Source organism: Primulina tabacum, chromosome 9, assembly GCF_025594145.1.
Source record: "Primulina tabacum isolate GXHZ01 chromosome 9, ASM2559414v2, whole genome shotgun sequence".
In the NCBI taxonomy this organism is placed as follows: Eukaryota; Viridiplantae; Streptophyta; class Magnoliopsida; order Lamiales; family Gesneriaceae; genus Primulina; species Primulina tabacum.
Window position 1 is genome coordinate 28,950,461 of NC_134558.1, and position 18,001 is coordinate 28,968,461.

General features: G+C 37.8%; 1 long non-coding RNA gene across 1 annotated transcript; it reads right to left on the reverse strand.

The window, feature by feature from the left end:
* Nucleotides 1–17,178: 17,178 nt before the first annotated feature.
* LOC142555278 (uncharacterized) lies at nt 17,179–17,762 on the reverse strand. Its single transcript, XR_012822364.1, has 3 exons — nt 17,619–17,762; nt 17,426–17,545; nt 17,179–17,338 (listed from the first exon to the last, which is right to left on the reverse strand). It is a non-coding gene; the product is annotated as an uncharacterized LOC142555278 (long non-coding RNA).
* Nucleotides 17,763–18,001: the final 239 nt, after the last annotated feature.

Here is an 18,001-nt window from a genome sequence, read left to right on the forward strand (position 1 = left end):
TAAACATTCAACGATGTGTCTTTAATGATCTATAATCCTAGTCCCTTTCTCGAGTTGTATAATTAATCAGACAACAAACAATTTATGGTCAGTAAACTGAAGTCGAATAAATACAAAGAAACACAATTAAATGAAAAAAGAATTCAATCACATAAACAATCAAGTCAAATTATCGTATAAACAAAGCTACGTCATGCTCTAGAATGGAAAAATTAGTTCATACGGAAATCTAAACAAAAACACTGCATGTTTGAAAGTTTAGACATCGCAGAAACTAGAAATTAAAGGCGAAAGAATTAGATGACAAATCAGAAGTGGCGTCTTTGTCTCCAGATTCGTTGTTCTTCATTTTCGTGATCAGTCTCCTTGCGCTCCAGATCGTATCCCGCGTGTGCTCTGCGTTTCTCACGTCTATTCCCTCAAGAAAACGACTCTCTTGTGTTGTAGGTTTTCTCCTTTTTTATCTTTTTCATCCGGACAGTGAGTTCAATCCATTTGTTTGATTCTCCCCGACATTAGCGTGCCGCGCCATTCGGTCGAGGGTGTGGCGCCGCAGAGCTTGTTCCTTAGCGCCTAGGCGCTAATAGTTCGGCAACCTAGCGTTGCGGCGCTTGTTGCTTGTCACGATAGAGCTGCGGCGCTTGTCCCTCGCACAGTGGCTCTCGTGCATCAACTGTTCGACATCAAAATTGCCCCTAATCGTCATCAATCATCCAATAGTGGTTTATCTCCTGCATGACACAAAAACAACAAATACCACATGTAATTATGTCCGAAACTTGAACTTTTGTTAGTCCCGAGTAAAATAAAAATAAGAAATTAATCAAAACTATAATTCTAACAACTATAAGTCATGGACATGCAAGCATTGAAACTGGCCTCTGACTTATCCATTTTCATGTAATTCACAATTACTCAAGAGTCACGTGCGTGTGTGATATGTCAATGTTCATTTACCCAATTGAATGCTCAAATAAATCCACAATACCCACTCGTCTTATAAACTCAAGAAATCTTCAGCTCAGTTCAACTCACACTTCATTAAAATACAAATTCACTTACACAGATCACAAAAGACTTTACTGGGGATTATTTGGCTCATAAGATATTCAACACAAGTATATTAAAAATGATGTAACATAATGAGATGCTTAAATGCAAATGATTAAAGTCCATACTTGCTAACCATGTTTCTCAGGTATCTATAAGCTTGACTCAAACAACTTTTTTTCACTAGTATATTGGATAAATATGGCAAGGTTAATAGGTCTTGCCGACTTATAACGTTAGGATACGGCTCATGGCTACAATAAAAGGTATGAAAATTAAAATTTGAGAGAAATATTTAAAATTCATCATTTTCATTCTTTTTTCATTCACCACCCACTTTTTGTTTTCTCATCATTAACATCCTCATTTTCTCAATTTTTCTTCTTCACCACTTTTGATTCATTTTTTTCATTGCTTTTCTTTTTCTTTTCTTTTTCTACTCCTTATACACATTAATTTTTATTTTTCTTCTCAAGGAGTGGTCGAATCATTTCAACATCAATGAACTTACTCCTCTCAGAGTTAGGTAGGATAGTAAGTGTATAAGCTTCATTTGGTGGTTTTTGTGGGTTGTAGAACAGATACAAGTGGGGGCTAATTTTATGTCATTGACACACACCACTTGATTTTTAGTAAACTCAAAATGGGACACTAGGGATATTTCATTTTCATTGGGTAGGCTCGAAGGCTTAAACGGTTCCAAAGATTGCCTAAATCATTCTTATGTCTCATATTATCCGTATTTTGTCTCGAAAAATGTTCAAGCAAGTTCTAGATTACCCTAAAGCCATTAGTTATCTCATACAAACCAATCACATGTACTGTTCAACCAAAATAATATATGAGGTAGGCGCAAAAAAAATTCAAGCATCTCAATCAACTCGAGGCTAAATGGGCTAACAATCGATAATAAACAATGAAAACAGACCCAAAGATATTGAGAAAAATTGCCTTGGTCATATCTGTGTTTGCAAAAGTGTCAGTCAATGTCATGTGAGAATTACTAAAAATCAGATCTCCCTTGTCTATTTAGCATCACATGTATGTAAATTATATCTAAGCATCGATAATATCAACAAACATGACAGTGCGAAAAAATTGTGACTCTCAAGTTATCATGAAGACATGTATTCAGAACCACAACTTCATTCTCATCATCAGCCACATAATGATTTATCCATGATTCTTTTCTAACGACTCTATAATGCAATAATCAAAATGACTGTTTTTTTTAAAACCACGACTCGACTAGACTCCCTACGAAATTAAAACACTTTAACTATTGTGCAGGAAATAACTAATCATGCAGTCCTCAAAACAACTTATTAAACTCTAACTCAAACAAGCCAAACAAGCAAAGAAAAATTAACAACCCCCCAAACTTAAGTACGTGCATTGTCCCCAATGTACAGTAATAAACCAAGAAAATCATAGGATCACGTACCTCATACAACGAGCATTAGGACTCGCTGTACTCACCTGATAGCTCAACCTCCTCATCCTCATCATACTCGGCATCATTCTCAATGGGTCTGTGTGAATACGCGGGGGCGGTAATGGCTCGTCAGAGGCACGGGTCGCAGGGAAGCGCTGAGCAAGCACACGAGTAAAATCGTGCATGTAATCCATGTGCTCGCGCGTGATCCGCCACTGTCTTCTCATCATACGCTCTAGATCATAGAGACGCTCGTGGGCGGTCTGTCCTCTCCCGGTCCCTTCCTGTCGTGCGTGTGGTGCCTGTGGGGCGGGCTGTGGCTGTGCTCCACTCCCTGAAGCCTCTCTCGGACCACTAGTAATCTGTCACCGTCTCTTATACCTCGGAAGGTCCTCAACCAGTGAGATATCATCTTTTGTCCGCAACAATCCCTCACTATCATCCCATGTAACCCCTGCTATGTGACAGAGATCCGTGACGGTCGAAGAATGGGGCATGCTAACTATGGAGGTGCCCCAAGCATCCTGCAAAATCGAAGTCATGATTACTCGGCCTGCATCCAATGTCTTGTCGGTGATCATACAGTAAACCAACACTGTCTTCGTCTTCGTCACATCCGACACATGCCCAGATGGCATCAACCGCGAGGCTACAAAATAATGATTGTTGGAACATTTCATGTTCGCAATCTTGATTTTGATGTTAACAAAACTTGTTATTTTGTTTCTAATGAATTTACCTAAGTGCGCAAAAGCTGAAACTGATCAGGATTCGAATTGATCAGTTATCGATCAAAAACTGAAGCTATCGAGACGCAAAACTGAAAACGCTAACTGATTGCCCAAACTGAATCAGTTCAACTGATATATCAAAGACCAATTCAACTGATTGTCCAGCTGATAGGTGGTTCAGCAGAAGACCTTCAGAAGCCAGGCCAACTGATGAAGAGCCCAGCTGACCAGTTCAATTGAAGTAGTGAAATCAGTTCAACTGACGTGCCAACTGATTTCTCCAAACTAGTTCAAGATCAGTTCAACTGACCAGTTTAGAACATCAGTAAGGAATCAATCAATTTGCAGAACACGACAAGCTTATTCAAATGGAATCCAAATGTGCGTACTGAGGAAAAGCTTTTGTCCAGTTAAAGGACAATAATGGACGTTGCAGCAGAGCTTAAAGCCAAAACGTTCCAGAATGGCTGTCGGAAAGTACATATATATTTCGAGGAACAGATTCAAATTGCAACGAACATATTTGATGAGTCTTGGTGTACGGTCTCATTGCCTCTATAAATACTAGACCAAGATCATCAATATACAAGTGTGTGAAAAAATATACAAGTATGAAAATCAAGAGAGAAAGTAACGCTCGAAGCATATCAGGCCAGATTTCATATTTGAAGGAACACTTCAAAGTGTTATAAGCTTATATTAGAAGCATAATTCCCTCAATGTATGAGAACACTTTCTTATTGTATTCGTAGATCAGTTCTCACATACGCACACACAATCACTCACATATACATAAAGTAGAGCTTATTGATAAGTTGAGTGAGTCTTGCACAAAGACGTTAAACTTGTGTATGTAATTTTTGACACATAGACGTTAAACAAGTGTTGGCTGGAAGGTGTTGCCTTCAGTCTAGACTAGAAGTTCAGTTAGGCAGTAGTGTAAGTCCTAAGCTGAGTGGATTCGTACAAGTCGTTTTATAAATCAAAGTCTTCTAGTGGATCCTACCCGAGGTGGTAGAATGGGTGATGTAGGAGCGGTTGAAGTCCCCAAACATTCATAAACATATCTTGTGTATTTAACTGCTTAACTTTCATTTTAACTGATTTGATAAGTTCAACTCATATCAATTCAGTTCTTACCATAACTGAACTGATACAAGCTCAAACTGATCCCCTTTATATCAGTTAATCAGTTTACACAAGTTAAAAGCTTTAAACTGATTAGCTTTCTTAATGAATGATTATTTCGAGTATTTTCCGCTTGGTTTAAAACCAAAATCGATCTAATTCATCGGCATTTACATTCTTAGAACACGAGCTATTGTAGCTCATTGAGAATATTGTGTTTGAAGCACCATCACAGGTGTCTGAACCTGTGACCGGGGCTCGTTGATCATTTAGCTTCCAAACCGTGCCCGGCTCACAAAGTGTGGTGTTGATCGACTCATAGGGGTATGCCTCTCTCATAAACATCGTGTACTCGTCGGTGTCATAATTCAGCATCGAGTACAACGAGTTGATCGTCATACTGTCGAAGGAAAACATTTGCCCATTATATTCACATGATAGTCCTCATGCTTAACCTTTAAATTAGCATAGAATTCCCTAACAAGGGACATCACAACATCTGCAGGGGGCTTTACAAATTCACCCCAATGTATTCCCCGAGCACGAACCAATGTATCACAATTTGGGTAGCTCTGATCCATACCCCTCTCCCGCTGCATATTTTTTCTAGCAATTTAGAATAATTCTCAGCGGCAACTGCATCCCAAAATCATCGTCTATCAAAACTAGCAGCAGATGACTCACCATCCCCAGACTGACCACGTTTACTCTTCTTTTTCGACGGCATGCTTCAACTCAAATAACACTTCACTTGAAAGAATTTTCCCTACAACAACGCCTCGCAACAACGATATTCCAACAATATATATCCACCACAATATCAAAACGATAATTCCCCTATAACATTCAATACTCCAATCCAACAATTTTTAAGAACAAGATCACTTAGGCAATTTATCGAACAACTTATATGCATAAACTCAAGAGCTCAATTCCTTGAAATTCAAAGCATTAAAGTCAAGAATCACAACACCACAGATGATTACCTTGTGATAGGGAACCAAAATTTTCTTGCAATCTGTTTGAGGTCGATTTGTTTTGAAACTCTCGTTGAAATTCTTAAGCTCGAGGCGCCTTGCATGTGAGAGATGGAAATGGAATAGACTTGAGGGTGATTTGTGTGGGGAAATATGGTATATTGTAGATTTTTGACAGTAGAATATGTGGGGAGGAACGATTTCTGCTGTGGTGGCCGATGGAGGGAAGCCGCAGCTCTTGTTGGTGTTAGGGTAATATGTTTTCAAAAGCTCTTTTTTTGTTATACATGATCAAGCACCGCGACGCTAACTCTTCGCCATGCTGAGCGCCGCGGCGCTGAGTAACTAGCCCCGCGGCGCTAGTTCCTCGGCACATGAGCACCGCGACGCGCAATTTTCAGTGCCTAGGTGCTCGGTCCTCGGGTATTTGGGCGCTGCAGCGCTTGGTGGTTAGCTCCTAGGCACTTATTTTACACAAAAATTGGTGCTGCAGCGCTGAATCCATGGAGCCTAGGCGCCTGTTCTTCGGGAGTTACGACATTTGAGCTCTTTTTCACGCCTTTTTCAACCCTTACCTACATATTAAAATACGTATCAATGTCTAATCTTCACATGCAGAGTTTAGTAACATAAAAACGCAAACAATTAAAATACCGAAAATAAAAAATAATTAAAGCATTAAAAGATACTGATTGGGTTGCGTCCTAATAAGCGCTTGGTTTAACGTTGTCAACTCGACTGTCGCTAGTTCTGTTCAAGGTGGGTCGTGTGATCTCTAGGATGTCTTAATCTCCACCTTCTGACTATTGACCTCCATGGTCAACTTTCCTCGTTTCACATCAATTACGGCTCCAGCAGTAGCCAAGAATGGTCTTCCTAGAATGGCATGAACATTCTGACTGTTCTCCATGTCAAGCACAACAAATTCTGTTGAAGGCCTCAGTTTAACGATCTGAATTTCAACATCTTTCACAAAACCCAACGGTACTTTGATCGATTTATCTGCCAGCTGCAAGATTAATTATGTGGGCTTTATCCTACTCAGTCCAAGTATCTCGTAGAGAGAGCTTGGCACTATATTCATACTCGCTCCTGAATAACAAATAGCTTTTCCCACTATTTGGCCATCTATTGCACATGGTAAAAAAAATTTCCCGGGGTCTTGCAGCTTCTGTGAAAGATTTCCTTGTATCTCCTTATCGCTTCCTTCAGTATGTGCCACTACCTCCTGATCCGCAGAGTGAATGTTAGTGTGTAGGTTCTTAAGATCTTCAATACCTTTTTTTCTTTTGAAACTCAGCATTCAATTGTATAAATTTCTGGGGGTAGGGAAATAAAGAAGTATCAATGCATTGATCTAAATCATAACTCTTACCTTTCTTACCTCGGATTCCTTTGCTTGGTGGTGGCTTATTTTCCCTGATGGGTGTGAGATCAAGTTTTTCCTCTTCTCTGTCTACCATACCAATCTCCTCATACTGTATGAACACGACATTCATTTGTCTCAGATTTGGGTTTGTACTCTTTGGTACTGTGCCTGATGGTTGAGATGTGAGTTGCTTCGTTATCTTCCCCACTTGCGACTCAAGGATTTTCAAGGAAGCACCAATATTCGACATATCTGTCTCTAGGTTTCAAGCATAGACTCAGTTATAGCCATCCTCTTACCAGATTCAACAACAAATGTACCAAATAAATCCTCAAATGATGGCTTCTCTTCCCCATTTGATGTATTGAACCCGGTGGAGGATTCAACATATTTTTATTATTTGCATAAGAAAAATTCTCGTAATTTCTCAAACCAGGATGATAGGTGTTAGGGGGTGGGTTACCTCGATATCCTCAATAGCCTCCAAAATTCTTGTTGTTGATGTATTGAACTTCTTCAGGAAAATGTTATTTTGAACAACAATTGGTGGTCCCATAGTGTCTGATGTGATCACTTTATTCATAGCTGCTATCTGCTTAGTCAATGCTGATACTTGCACTGTGAGTGATGTAATATGATCCACAACATAAACTCGACCTGTCCTCTTTACTCATGACCTCTCAGACAACCAATGGTAGTTATTTATAGTCATATGCTCAAGCAAGTCATAAGATTAATCAGGAGATTTGGCAATGATCGTGCCACCAGCCGCTGCGTCCTCTGTTCCTCGTGTTTGCCCATTTAGACCGTTGTAGAATAGTTCAATTTGCACCAGTCTTCAAAACCATGATTTGGGCATTTCCTCAACAACTCTTTATACCTTTTCCAAGCCTCACAAAACTGCTCAAAATCGGTCTGCCTAAAAGTGCTAATCTCGATCTTTAACTGTGCAGACTTCGCATGGGGAAATTATTTAGCAAGGAACTTCATTGCCAACTCCTGCCATGTCGTGATGCTCTCCAATGAAAGCAATTGGAGCCATCATCTTGCTTAGTCCCTGAGAGAAAAGGAAAACAAACGCAGTCTAATAATATCATCGTGAACATTATTAATCTTTACCGTGTCAGTAATCTTCAGGAAAGTTCTCAAGTGCACGTGAGGATCTGAAGTGGCGGTTCCAGCTAATTGGTTCTGCTGAACCATATTTATCAGAGCAGGCTTCAGCTCAAAATTGTTGGCGTTTATAGTCCCCCGAACGATGCTAGAATAATGTGCGTTGATCACTAGTCTGAAGTGATCTCTGATAGGTATAGCTTCTGGCGGGTTACGTCTCGCGTCTTCTCTATTTTTAGCCATTGCTTGGATCTCTTCTCTTCTTGCTTTTCTTAATCTCCGTGCAGTTCTTTCAATCTTCAGATCAAAGATAAGCAAGTCAAGGCTTTGCGATATTTGCATGCACTGTCAAACAGAGAAAATGAACAAATTAGTAATTATTATAATAAAACAAAAATAATTCTAAATTAAAATCTAGACTAATTGGTAACAATACTGATATAAATTTAAATTTGATAACAACAGCGTTGAAAACTTGTTGCGTACTTTCCTCTCGCAAACGCACGGTTGTCAAGTTTTAATACATGTGAGTAAAGTATTGTTCCCACGAGGAGTGTGATGTAAAAATATATCAGTGCTTGTAATTAAAATAGTCACGAATTTATTTAGAAAAATCAATAAAAAGTTTGGTTTACTGCAAATGAATTAATTACAAATAAATATTAATCTAATCACCGAACCGAGAAAATATTAATGAGAGAAAATATCTAGAGGAGTGATTTCACTAAGTTTCCACGATAATTATTCCCGGTTGAATTTATATTCGTGAATTCCAATTTATTTAGTGGTCAGGAACACTTAATTATTATATTCCCCCTTTCTCAAGTGACGAATAAATTGTATCATTCAAACTTCGATCCAAACATTCCTAATAAGAATCTAAGTTTAAATGATAAATGCAAATGATGTTCTTACCTAGGCCTCGCTAAATTTATACGTCTTCGAACGATATAAACATTCAACGATGTGTCTCTAATGATCTATAATCCTAGTCCCTTTCTCGAGTTTTAGAATTAACCAAACAAAAAACAATTTATGGCCAGTAAACTGAAGTCGAATAAATACAAAGAAACACAATTAAATGAAAAAAAAATCAATCACATAAACAATCAAGTCAAATTATCATATAAACAAAGCTATGTCATGCTCTAGAATGGAAAAATTAGTTCATACGCAAATCTAAACAAAAACACTGCATGTTTGAAAGTTTAGACATCGCAGACACTAGAAATTAAAGGCGAAAGAATTAGATGATAAATCAGAAGTGGCGTCTTTGTTCCCAGATTCGTCCTTCTTCGTCTTCGTGATCAATCCTTGCGCCTCAGATTGTCTCCTGCGTGTGCTCTGCGTTTCTCACGTCTATTCCCTCAAGAAGACGGCTGTCTCCCGTGTTGTTGGTTTTATCCCTTTTTATCTTTTTCGTCCGGACCGTGAGTTCAAGCCCATTTATGCTTTTGTGGCGTTGTGGCGCTTGTTACTCGGCACGATAGAGCAGCGGTGCTGCTTTTGTGGCGCTGCGGTGCTTGTCCCTCGCACAGTGGCTCTCGTGCATCAACCTTTCGATATAAAAATTGACCCTAAATTGTCATTAATCATCCAATTATGAGGTGACGAAGCAAGAATTTCACGGAAGCGCTTTAAGGATTCATGGCGAGCTACCAAGAGCATGACAATAAATTTTAGGGCCATTATAATTCATTCAAGTGTTTAATGACCAAGAAAAAAGCTTCTAGGCCGTAACAGACCCGCCCCAGCACTCCATGCCAAGCATATGCACCCCATCGGTCAAAACAGCCCCAACGCGCCAGGCCGTGGACTAGGCGCCCTTACAGTCACTTTTGCACACCCCTACGGGCCCAGCATGCCCCAACAAGGATTTCTGTCTGCCCCAGCGCGTTCCTCTAGGCCAGATCTTCAGAAACTCGAGATTTTGGCACAAATTAATTATGGAAACACTATTTTCGAGTTTTTGAAAGATATATTTACCTTGTTTTTTATTATATATAACTTGTAAAATTGGATTATCATAATATTGAATAATTTTATCAAATTTTTTGAGTTTTCTCTTAAATTCAAAAGCTTTTTGCTTTGTTGATAAAAAAATCAAACTTATCAAATATTCAATCTTTGTGACGTTTGTTGGTTGTTTTCTCGTGGATTGTCAAAGACGAGTTCTTTGAAGGTTCGTTTGAATTTCAATTGTTCTAAATCGTGTTATTTATTACTAAGCTTTTCATAGTTTAGGGGTGAATATCACAACCAATTACTTGTTTAAAAAGATCAGGACAACACAACAATTCTTTATTTCATGGAATCGAGGGTGTGATTTTTTTTTTGTTTTAGATCACATTTTCTTTTCTGGTTTGATGAATCATATCATAAAGTCAAGTTTCCACAAAATCCAACCGGAACGGTCAGAGTTGTGTACCAGCTTGTTACATTGTTTCACAAACTCGAATTTAATTCCCCTTAAATTTATTCCTGTAGTTTAAATCTTCTAAGCCAAAAATATTACGAAATTTTGAAAACTTAGTGTCAGGTAATGGCTTAGTGAAGATGTCAGCGGCTGTTGTTCTGTAGATATGTACTCTAGTCGGATGTCCTTCATCACATAATCTCGGATAAAATGATGTTAAATATCAATATATTTGGTCTGTGAGTTCAATACATGATTGTAGGTAATTGTTATGGTGCCTATGTTATCACAAAAATATTGTGGATTTAAAATCTTGAACATCATAGTCTTTGAGTTGTTGAATCCATAGTAGTTGTGCAAAACAACTTCCCGCGCCTAGATACTCAGTTTCAGCCGTTGGTTTAACAATTGAAGTTTGTTTTTTGCTGAACTATGATATTACCCTGTCTTCAAGAAACTGAAATGTTCCACTGGTGCTCTTCCTATTAATCTTGCAACGTGCATAATCTACATCTTTCAAGCCTCTGTACATTATTTAATCCACTGAAATTTCCCCTCCATCATTGTCTAATTTGATTGATGAGCTCGTAGGGATAACATAAACACAATTATCTACTCCAAACTTATTTAACAATTCTTTGGTGTACTTGGCCTGATTAATGAAGATGTCATTATTTAAATGCTTGACTTGAAGACTGAGAAAGAATGTTAATTCTCTCATAATATTCATCTCAAACTTCTCTTGCATCAACTTGGAAAATTTCTTACAGAGATTGAAGTAGTGGAACAAAAAAAAAAAATATCATTAATATAGATTTGTACCAGTAAACACTATAAGAAAAACACAATATTTTTTAACCGTTGATAAACTGTTGTTGAAAGTGTTGTTATTAAAAGTCTGCTAAAAGACAACATATAAAAATTGTTGAAAGCATTATTCATTGATAAACTGTTGTTGAAAGCACTATTATTAAAAGTCTGCTCAAAGACAATAGAACTTTTAACAACAATGCTTTCAACAACAGTTTTTTTTGTCAATACAACGGATAAAAAAACTGTTTTTTTATATTTAAGTTTTTTACCTATTAATTAAAATATTAATTACAAATCTATTTTAAATATAAAATGTACAAACATGTAAAAAATAATAATAATAACAATAATAATATAAACAATAATAATCAATTATTATTTTAAACTAAAAACTGAAACAATAATTATTTTAAATATCAATCAAAAGTTAAATAATGTTTACATAAGCTAAAATATGACCAAAATAATTCAAAAATACAGATCCTGCAACTAAGAACTTGACATCAATATTTTTATAATTAGAAATATAATCGAACCGATTTATCTTTAAAAAATAGTTCAACTAGTCTAACGACTACCGATTAACCAATAGTCGGATTAGAAGATCATTATATTCTATAAAATAATAATATAATATAATAAATAATATATTTTATGTTCTAAATATGTATATATAAATAATAAAAAAAACATATGTATTTAAGTTTAAAATTTAAACAATATAAATATAATAAAACATAATTATATATATTTTTTAAACAAAAAAAAAATAAATCATAATAAAGTTTAATATTACTAAAATAATATTTTTAATAAAGTTGAAAAATAAAATAATCATACACATATATATATATAGAATAAAAAATATTTTTTAAAAGAAAAATAAGTAGTTTTTAAAATGTGAGAACCGAATCAACTGATCATACTAATTAATCGATCACACATTTTTTTGGCACTTTTCGGACCGTGACCGGTTCATGGTCGAACCGACTGGTCCGATTATGAAAACACTCCACTCCAAAAACAACCAATTTCAATAATAATAAAAAATTGAAAATGTGCAGAATTACATTCACACGTTTTCTGCTTCATGCGTACCAAAAATGGTATGGAAACTTAATCATAAGTTGTTCAAAAGTTGATAGATTAATATCGTTACTGTTGGTCCCACGCGCGGAATTTGAGATAATAAAACCCGAAAATAAAGAATAAACTGGACACCGAGATTTACGTGGAAAACCCCTAAAAATTATTAGGGTAAAAACCACGGGCAAGATGAAAAGAATTCCACTATAATATTTTGTGGTGTACAACTCACTCACTATGTTTCCAAAGAGAACACATACTCTCTTAATACATGAGAACAAAACACCTCACAAATATTATAGAACTAAGCACTCATATGCTTATAAGATGAGAGAAAACTCGAAAAAGGGATAATTTCAAAATGAAAGGGGGATATCTATTTATAGAGCTTCCTGTCAGTGTGAAAACGCGTATAAAACGCGTTCCATCTGAACGCATCCTACCGCGTATAAAACGCGTTCCTTTCGTCTGCAATTCAATTAATGCACCACAGGAAATGCATTAAATGCATTTCCTATTTGTCGACATTTCTCCCACTTGGAGATTTGATTGAGAATCAAACACATCTCCACACATCCTTTCAATCTTGACATTCCCTGCTGCTTACGTTTCCTCTAGACCACTTGAGGATCTACACCACTCAAACTTATCAGAGTTTACTGGCTTGGTCAGAAAATCAGCTATGTTATCCTTTGTATGGATCTTCTGCGTATCCACGCTTCCTTCCTCTACTACTTCCCGCACAAAGTGAAATTGGACTCTAATGTGTTTCGTCCTGGAATGAAAGGCTGGATTCCTTAAAATGTGCAAGGCACTCTGATTGTCACAAAACAAAGGAACATTCTCTTGTTTGTGCCCGATCTTCTCCAATAACCTTTTAATCCATATTGCCTCCTTGCAAGCTTGAGTAGCTGCCATGTATTCTGTCTCTGTTGTAGATAACGCCACAACTGTCTGCAGTTTCGAAACCCAGCTTACTGCTCCCCCTGCAAGTGTAAACACATAACCAGTAGTAGATTTTCACTTATCAAGATCACCTGCATAATCTGAATAGACATAGCCCCTGAATGTAAAATCCGATCCTCCATAACATAATGCAGCATTCGAGGTACCCTTAATGTATCGAAGGATCCTCTTAACAGTGCTCCAATGCTCTCGTCCAGGATTCGCCATATACCGACTAACTGCTCCCACTGCTTGAGTAATGTCCGGTCTTGTACAGATCATGGTGAACATCAAACTTCCCACTGCTATGCATATGGTACTCGAGACATCTCCATCCTCTCTGCTTCACTGCTACGACACATCTCGGAGGATAACTTGATGTTAACAGGAAGAGGGGTCGATATTGGCTTACTATCTTGCATGTTGAAGCGTTGCAAGATTTTCTTCAAATAATTTTTCTGCGAAAGCCAAATCTTTTTGTTACTTCTGTCTCGATGAACTTGCATCCCTAGAATCTTATTTGCTGGTCCCAAGTCCTTCATATCAAATTCCCTAGCCAACTGTGCCTTCAATCCTTAGACCTGATCTTTGTTGAGGTTTGCTACCAACATGTTGTCCACATACAACAGCAAAATGATATAATCATCTCCAGACCTCTTGAAATACGTACAAGGGTCTGCAATCAATCTGTTGTATCCAAGGCTCATGATATAGGAATCAAATCTCTTGTACCAACACCTCGGCGCCTGTTTGAGACCGTACAGAGATTTGTTCAACCTGCAAACCAAGTTCTCTTTGCCTTTTTCCGCAAAACCTTCTGGCTGGAGCATATAGATTTCTTCTTCAAGATCTCCATGAAGAAATGCTGTTTTCACATCTAACTGTTCTAGATGTAGGTCAAACACCGCACATAATGCCAACACTATTCTGACTGTTGTAAGCCGAACCACAGGAGAATATATTTCATTGAAGTCAATGCCTTCTTTCTGAGCATACCCTTTTACCACCAATCTAGCACGATACCGCTCCACTTGGTTATTGCCATCACGCTTGATCTTATAGACCCATCTGTTTTCAATGGCTTTCCTTCCTCGTGGTAGTGTAACAAGATCCCAAGTTTTATTCCTGTCTAATGCCTCCAACTCTTCTTGCATTGCTATCATCCACAAGGATACATCCGAGCTTTGAGTAGCCTCATGGAAACTCGATAGCTCACCATCCTCTGATAATAGACAATATGCAATGTTGCTTTCAATAACATAATCTGAAAGCCAAACTTGTGGTCTTCTGTCTCGAGTTGAGTGCCTCACATTGGAAGCTTCAGACTCAACATGTTCTTGTTCTTCGTGCTCTGGTACTGCTTCACAAGAAACTTTACCTTCGTCTGTCTTATTCTCCACCTGAAATATAGTAGTTTCTGAATTCAGTGTGCCTTTGTATCCCTTTACTTTATCTTCCTCGAAGATAACGTCCCTGCTGATGACAAGCTTGTGAACAGTAGGATCCTACAAGCGAAACCCCTTTGCTCCATCAGCATAACCCAAGAAGATACATTTTCTGGATTTCGAATCCAACTTTGATCTTTCTTGTTCATTGTACAGAACGTACACCGAACTTCCAAATGTATGCAAATGAGAATAATCTGTCGGCTTCCCAGTCCACATCTCCATCGGAGTCTTCAGATCAATCGCCACTGAAGGAGAACGATTGATAATATAACAAGCAGTTTTGACTGCTTCTGCCCAAAATGACTTTTCTAGATCTGCAGTCCTCAACATAGCTCTTGTTCTGTCCAACAAGGTCCTGTTCATCCGCTCCGCCACTCCATTCTGTTGAGGTGTGTAAGCCGTCGTGAACTGTCTCTTGATGCCCTCATGTTGACAATATGCATCAAATTCGTCACTGGTATATTCTCCTCCATTGTCAATCCTCAAACACTTGATTTTTTTTCAGAATCAAGTTCAAATATGCGCTTTGAAATCTTTGAAGACTTGGAAAACATCTGATTTTTTCTTGATTGGATACATCCAACATCTCCTAGAGAAATCATCAATGAACGAGACAAAGTATCTCGCTCCTCCTAGGGATACAACCGGTGCTTGCCAAACATCCGAATGAATCAGCTCCAAAATGCTTTTGCTCCTGGCAGTAGAAGTGCCAAACTTTAATCTGTGTTGTTTACTGGTAATACAGTGCTCACAAAAGGGTAGTGACACTTTTGTAAGTCCCGGCAGCAGCTTCCGTTCTTAGAGAATTTTCAATCCCCGTTCTGACATATGCCCGAGCTTTTTATGCCATAACACTGTTAATTCTTCTCCTGAACCATTTGATGTAACAGCTAATTCTGCCTCTTTGTGTGTTTCTCCCAAAAGTACATACAAATTTGCAGCAACTTTTTCCGCCTTCATAACTACAAGCGCGCCCTTCACAATTTTCATGATCCCGTTCTCGATACGAGTATTGCACCCGATGTCATCCAATTGCCCCAAGGACAAAAGATTTTTTATCAGTCCCTTCACATGTCGTACCTCCTGTATGGTGCTAATGGTGCCATCAAACATTTTAATTTTGATAGTACCGACCCCAGCGATTTCCAAGACATGATCATTTCCCATGAATACAGATCCTCCTGAGACTGGTTCATAATGATCAAACCATTCTCTCCGAGACGTCATATGCCACGTCGCTCCTGAATCCATAATCCATGTGTCACAAAATTTGTGCCTGCCTTCTGCAACAGTTGCTGTTTCGCTGAATAATATTTCACCACTGCCTGAAGTACTGGACACATTTCCTTGAGAGCTTTTATCGATACTCGTACACTCTTTCTTGAAGTGACCTTTACCGCCACATTTAAAGAAGTATATATTTTTCTTCTTACTTCTCGACTTTGATCTACCTCGTCTTTGGCTCCCACTGGAGTCACGGTCCATAAATCTTCCTCTAATCATTGGTAACGCCTCTGCCTGCTTCGAAGTTACCAACCTATCTTCTTTATTCTTGCGCCGGCTTTCTTCTCCGAGAACCGCAGTTAAGACATCGTCGAATCATAGAAAGCCCATAAGAATATTGTTGGTAATGTTGATGATAAGTTGATCATATGAATCTGGTAGACTTTGAAGTAGAAGCTCCGCACGTTCATTTTCCCCTATTTTATGCCCCAAGGAAGTGAGTTGGGCAAATAGGGTATTTAGTGTATTGATATGGTCGGTCATCGATGAGGATTCCGCCATCCGAAGAGTATAAAACCTTCTCTTTAGGAAAATCATGTTGTGTAGCGACTTGACCTCGTACATCTTTGTCAGAGTATCCCAGATAACTTTTGCTGTTTTTATCTCAGAGATACTTGACAAAACTTCGTCAGCTATAGCCAAGTGTAAATTGACAACATCATTATCATTCATCTCATTCCACTTTCCATCATTCGTAATCTCCACCGGTCTATCTCCAATAGCCGCCAAGCAATTCTCCTTTCTTAAAACTGCTTGTATCTTTATTTTCCACATCATAAAATTGCTTCCATTGAACTTTGCTATCTCGTACCTTCCCGCCATTATGTCTACAACAATTTTAGTAGACTGGAAAAAATAATCCTGCCTTAAATAAAAAATCTCAAAAAATCTTTTCTGATGTGGAAGATCAGTCTAGCCTGCAATCACAGAGCATACTCAAAATTTTAAGAAATTTTAAACCAAGGCTACGATATCACTTGTTGGTCCCACGTGCGGAATTTGAGATAATAAAACCCGAAAATAAAAAATAAACTGGACACCGAGATTTACGTGTAAAACCCCTAAAAATTATTAGGGTAAAAACCACGGACAAGATGAAAAGAATTCCACTATAATATTTTGTGGTGTACAACTCACTCACTGTGTTTCCAAAGAGAACACACACTATCTTAATACAGGAGAACAAAACACTTCACAAATATTATAGAACTAAGCATTCAGATGCTTATAAGATGAGAGAAAAACTCGAATAAGGGATAATTTCAAAATAAAAGGGGGATATTTATTTATAAAGCTTCCTGTCAGTGTGAAAACGCGTATAAAACGCGTTCCGTCTGAACGCATCCTACCGCGTATAAAACACATTTCTTTCGTCTACAATTCAATTAATGCACCACAGGAAATGCTTTAAATGCATTTCCTATTTGTCTACAGTTACAGCATCCTCGAATCAAGATCCAACAAGTCCTTTAATTTGGTGCGAGTATAAGCAACAATTAGCACGAAGATTGCCGCACAAAAATGCCCCTGAGACCATAACAACCTGAAAGAATGAACCAAATCGTTGAATCGTCCACTAGGAAATACCAAAAATGATAGTTGCAAAAAAAAAAATGTAAAATTCACGTACCCATTTGAGCATAAAACCGTGATCTTCATTCCATGTATAAGGTTTGTTCAAACCAAATATTCCAGCCAGCAGTAAATAAATGGATAGACATACAGTTCCAGAGCTGAGAAAGAGCGCGAACTGCAGCGACAAAAATAAATTTAAATTGGCAAGAACAAGATAATTACATTATAAAAGTCTGCACGAGAAGGACCTGAATGAGCTGATTCCGGTGATTGTCAAGCTGGAACGAAAAGGCTACGAAAACAAAGTACATATGAAATACCGATTTTTTTTTTATATAGTTTACCGGAATATTGATGTGATCTTCTTTGTTATCAATATATTCACGCGGCTGCAAATATTATCGCAGGAAAGGATCAAAATAATGACAATACAATTGGACAGCATGATGTTTATAACACAAACTATACTAGAGAAGGCGTATGCTACTGGTAATGGTACGCTTTTACCAAAGACTAGATTCTCTCAGTTCCATTCAAAACAAAAACGGAAAAAAAATATCATTTTCAAACTAAGCACAGATATCTCTTTCGCGTAACCTTGATGTCGATGCAATTCTATGCGTGCATTGGA